Here is a 5,626-nt window from a genome sequence, read left to right on the forward strand (position 1 = left end):
ATTTGTTTGCTTTCCTTTTTTTTTTTTTTTTTTTGCTTTTTCTTTTCCTTCAATAAATACAATTTTTAAGCTGCTTAAATTCCAAAGACACTGGCCAATTTCAGAGTATCACAAAGGTATATATTCTGATTAAAGTTAATTTGCTTTTATTTATTTTACTTATTTGTTTACTTTTCAGTAATGGACATTTTCAAATTTTCAAGCAACAGGAGAAAGAATAGCAAAATTAACACCCCCTCCCATGTACCCATCACCCAGCTTTGTTACTTATCAACATATAACTAATTCTGTTTGATTTATAACCTCCTTCCTCCATCATTTTAAATCAAATGTAAAACATCATGGTAAAGACTTTTTAAAATAATTACACTATCCAATTAGAAAACTTTTCCTCCACAGTTTGAATTTTTTATACTTTTCGTAGAAAAGTACTTCAACAGTTTCATTGTGTATAGGGTACAATAGCAGGTACTAAATTCAGTAGTATAAGAATGTCCAGAACTAGAATAATAATACTTCCTTGAACATTCACCACTTAATACACTGATGACTTACTTATGTAAAAAGAAATCTTTTCTTATGCAGTATAATTTTTTTAGACTAATGCATGTGTTTAAAAGTATACTTAAAGAAAGCCATGCACCTTGATTTGTTTTATAGAAACACAAGAAATGTAAAGCAAAAGCAAAAACAAAAACAAAACACCACAAGAAATGTATATTAAATAAATAAAACCAAATGTGTTTTTGCTTTTTTCCCCAAGACAGCTATTTTAACATGTTTGATTAGCAGACAAAACTCTATACTTGCTAGAAGAGTGTACAAAAAGGACAATTACAGAACAACACATCATCTTTCACAGCCTTTCCATAAAAAAAAAAATAGTCATGCAAAGTTTCTCAATATTTGCTGCTATTTTCAAATTGAGGCAGCATGTAGTTTTCGAACTGGGTGGCTCAGTCAGTTAAGCCTCCGACTTCAGCTCAGGTCACGATCTCGCGGTCTGTGAGTTCGAGCCCCGCGTCGGGCTCTGGGCTAATGGCTCAGAGCCTGGAACCTGCTTCCGATTCTGTGTCTCCCTCTCTCTCTGCCCCTCCCCCGTTCATGCTCTGTCTCTCTCTGTCTCAAAAATAAAAATAAAAAACGTTAAAAAAAATTTTTTTAAAAGAAAAATTAAAATCTGAAACTGAGATCAGCAAAAAGTCTAGTCATATAACCTTTATTCCCTTTTACTTCACTACTCTTGCACTCTGCTTTCTAGAATTTCAGCACTGAAAGAGTTGTGAAATTTGCATTTTTCCTCCAAGCTCATCGATCCAATATTCCTTACTCTCTTCATGTTAAATACTTATTTATCAATGTATTTAAACCCAAGTCTTTAAAATCTGAAGTCTTTCAATCTTGCTTTTTTTTTAAAATCCAAGCATCAGGAAATGAAAGATATAACTATCATCAAATGAGTGACCTCTCAGAGATCACAAAAAATTGTTTCACTCTATATAGTGTCATCCCAAATAGTTTTAAATAACCACTTTTTAAAAAAAATATGAAACACTTCACAAATGTGTATATCATCCATGCGCAGGGACCATGCTAAGCTTCTCTGTAACATTCCATTTTAGTATATGTGCTTCTGGTGTAAGCACTTAAAGAAACAATTTTTGGGGCGCCTGGGTGGTTCAGTCGGTTAAGCAGCCGACTTCGGCTCAGGTCATGATCTCTCGGTCCGTGAGTTCGAGTTCTGCGTCGGGCTCTGTGCTGACAGCTCAGAGCCTGGAGCCTGTTTCAGATTCTGTGTCTCCCTCTCTCTGACCCTCCCCTGTTCATGATCTGTCTCTCCCTGTCTCAAAAAAATATAAAACGTTAAAAAAAATTTTAGAAAAAGAAACAATTTTTAAAAAGAATGAGTGCTTTCTTCTACATACTTAGGTCTAGTGATTCTAGCTTTTACTAGTCATTCTCATAGAATTTCTAGAGATACTTCCAGATAAGTATACAGTTCCTTAGGAGCATTTCCAGAGAAGCAACTCCTGACTCAACTGAGAGACTTGAAGATAAAAGTAGAAGAAATGTCAGATTGCATCGTACCAGTTGGTCATCCAGCTGAATGCTGACACCAAGACACATTTTTTAAGTTTTAAATTTAATTCCAGTATATTTAACGTACGTTATATTAATTTCAGGCGTACAATGCAGTGATTCAACAATTCTATACATTTCTTAGTGCTCATAATGGTAAGTGTGCTCCTTAATTTCCTTCACCTATTCTACCCATGACATCAAGACATTTTGAAGAAAAGCACTATGGCTTTCTAATTCATCCATCTAAAATCCAGAAATATAGATGGTTTCCTTACTGTATTGGATCAGTTGATATATGACCTAGACATTTTCTAAACTTCTTGACAATTATTCTCTTGTTTGCTTATTCCAGTGCTTTAGGCAACATTTTCAGTTCACATTACTACCCACCATGTTCTTTTGGTTGACATGAAATTACTTCTTTTAAACTTCAAGATACACTCACTAGTATTTTTTAATATCCTAGGATTTATTAACTTAGTTAACATTATCCATATTATTCCTGATTTTTTTTAATAATTTGATCACAGTTCTCCATTTCTATCATTTTATTTATTTTTTTCTTTCTAATTTTTTTCTTATTTTTTTAATTTTATTTTTTATTTTTTAAAATTTACATCCAAATTAGTTAACATATAGTGCAACAATGATTTCAGGAGTGGATTCCTCAGTGTCCCTTACCCATTTAGCCCATCCCTCCTCCCACAACCCCTCCAGTAACCCTCAGTTTGTTCCCCATATTTATGAGTCTCTTCTGTTTTGTCCCCCCGCTGTCTTTATATTATTTTTGTTTCCCTTCCCTTATGTTCATCTGTTTTTTCTCTTAAAGTCCTCAGATGAGTGAAGTCATATGATTTTTGTCTTTCTCTGACTAATTTCACTTAGCATAATACCCTCCAGTTCCATCCACGTAGTTGCAAATGGCAAGATTTCATTCTTTTTGATTGCTGAATAATACTCCATTGTATATATAGACCACATCTTCTTTATCCATTCATCCATTGATGGACATTTGGGCTCTTTCCATACTTTGGCTATTGTTGATAGTGCTGCTATAAACATGGGGATGTATGTGTCCCTTCGAAACAGCACACCTGTATCCCGTGGATAAATGCCTAGTAGTGCAATTGCTAGGTCGTAGGGTAGTTCTATTTTTAGTTTTTTCAGAAACCTCCATACTGTTTTCCAGAGTGGCTGCACCAGCTTGCATCCCCATTCATTTCTATCATTTTAAATAAAAATATCAGGTGTTACACATATATATGTATATATTTATATGTATATATTTATAAACATATATATGGTAGGCATAATCATATATATATGTATGTGTTTAGAAAAAGATAAATTCCTGGAAGAAAGTGGAGAGGTCAACATTACTTGAGGATGATGCCATGGAAGGGAATTTTCTATCATTGACAATCTAGTACTTTCTGAGCACGACCTACATCTGCCTCTGTTTCCAATCCATCAAATCCCTTCAACCCCCTAATTTGACAGCTATCTCTATCACTCTGATGGAGCCATTCTATATAAAATCTCCAGTTGATCTCATTTTATTATGTCAAGTTATTTTTTGCTGTTTCTCTATACCCTGGCCTCTCTATAACTTTTTATACCACTGGACAACATTTTTGTTTTAAACTCTTATTTAACCTTTGATTACACAACCCATCTTTTCTACCCGCCTTCATGACTTCTCCTTATCTGGTTTCTTTTCACATTTCACTTGCTTTTCAGCCTTCCAAAATTTGTCCCTCAGGGTATTGTCCTTGGCTGGGCTTTCTCTAAACTGGATCTTTTGAGAAATTCATATTTTCTTATTGACCATCACCTCTATGTGAATGGCCTCAATTCAACTCAGATGTCTTGGCTTTACTCACTCATTTGTCCATCTGTGAAAAAGTTATTGAATGCTTACAATATGACAGGCACTAAATAAATAAATTGGGTTCCTCAAAACTCTATAAAACTGTAATTCATAACCCTCATAAGACTAATGTCCAAGTTTCCCTAGCTTTAAACTTTCATACCATGTTTGATGAACCTTTGTTCAATCTCTATATTCATTTTTTCAATATCTTTCACTTATTTTTAAAAAGTGTCTTTTGAGGCATCAGTTCTTCTTATGGGCTTCAACATAATCCAAGTTGTCATGTCCCTTATACCTGGGTTATTACTTTAGCTTTCTAATTGGCCCTCTGATTATTTTATTCAGCCTGTATAATAATATATTTCTTATCATGTCACTCTTACTGTTCATAAACACTACAAGTCCAAACATTTCCACCTGATTTTTGAAGCTTATATAACTAGAGTTACCGTGCTGCATAAATGTTATTCCTAACGTGCACCTGTCTTTATAGACAGGAAGTTTCCCTACAAAATTAATCGTTTTTTTACCTCCATATTTTTGCAAATATTGATTTCCCCATTCTGTGATTTATTTTGTTTCAGTTGATTTCCCCCCTCCCAAATGGAATTGTAAGCTCTTGGAAATCAGGATCTATTTTTAGTTATTGAATTGTATCAATTCTATTTAAAAAAAAATTTTAGTGTTTATTTATTTTTGAAAAAGAGAGAGAGAGAGAGCATGAGTGAGGGAGGGGCAGAGAGAGGGAGACGCAGAATCCGAAGCAGGCTTCAGGCTCTGAGCTGTCAGCAGAGAGCCCAGTGCAGGGCTAGAACTCATGAACTGCAAGATCATGACCTGAGCTGAAGTCAGACATTTAATGGACTGAGCCACCCAGATGCCCCAAATTTTATCAATTCTAAAATGCACAATTTTTTCATATTATTAACTTCCCTAAAGTCAACATGCATCTTATAATCAAAGTTGACATCTTAAACATTATAATAGTTTACTTGTTTTTAATGTTTATTTATTTATTTTGAGAGAGAGAGAGAGAATGAGTGAACAGGGGAAGGGCAGAGAGAGGAAGAGAGAGAATCCCAAGCAAGCCCTGTGCTGCCAGCACAGAGCCCAATGCAGGGATCGATCTTGATCTCGCAAACCCTGAGATCATGACCTGAGCCCAAATCAAGAATCAGACACTTAACTGACTGAGCCATGCAGGCACCCCACACATTGTAATAGTTTAACTGGCATTATTATTCTCTCCTGGTGGTAAACAAAATAATGGTGTGTATTATAAGCAATAGTATATTAACTGCAATCAAATACCATTTTTTTTTTTTACTTTTACAGCACTTGAAGAAGTAATAGGCTCATTGCAGATATGCCATAAATGCTTGTTGGTTGATTTCTTTTCTAGTTATATGGTTTTGAACCACAAAAGTGGCTGCAATAAAGTAACCCATATACCTAGCATGTTACTAATTTCAAAAATTAAAATAAAAATCATTTGTTTTTTGAGGGGAGGTAGAAAAGATAAAGAATTAGACAAGTATGTGAATCCCACTTAAAAAAAAATGTTTATTACAAAGAATTGAACTCTAAAGTTCTAAATTATATCTTAAACTCTCTTTCTCCAGGCTTTGAGAAGATCTCACTTACTTTGGACCATGTGAGATCCTTAACTAT

At 34.4% G+C, this 5,626-nt stretch overlaps 1 non-coding gene across 1 annotated transcript; it reads right to left on the reverse strand.

The window, feature by feature from the left end:
• Nucleotides 1–1,540: 1,540 nt before the first annotated feature.
• On the reverse strand, nt 1,541–1,646 carry LOC122228954. The gene has a single exon (XR_006206837.1). It is a non-coding gene; the product is annotated as a U6 spliceosomal RNA (small nuclear RNA).
• Between the last annotated feature and the right edge of the window lie 3,980 nt (nt 1,647–5,626).

The sequence above is a fragment of the Panthera leo genome, chromosome C1 (assembly GCF_018350215.1).
Source record: "Panthera leo isolate Ple1 chromosome C1, P.leo_Ple1_pat1.1, whole genome shotgun sequence".
Classification (NCBI taxonomy): domain Eukaryota; kingdom Metazoa; phylum Chordata; class Mammalia; order Carnivora; family Felidae; genus Panthera; species Panthera leo.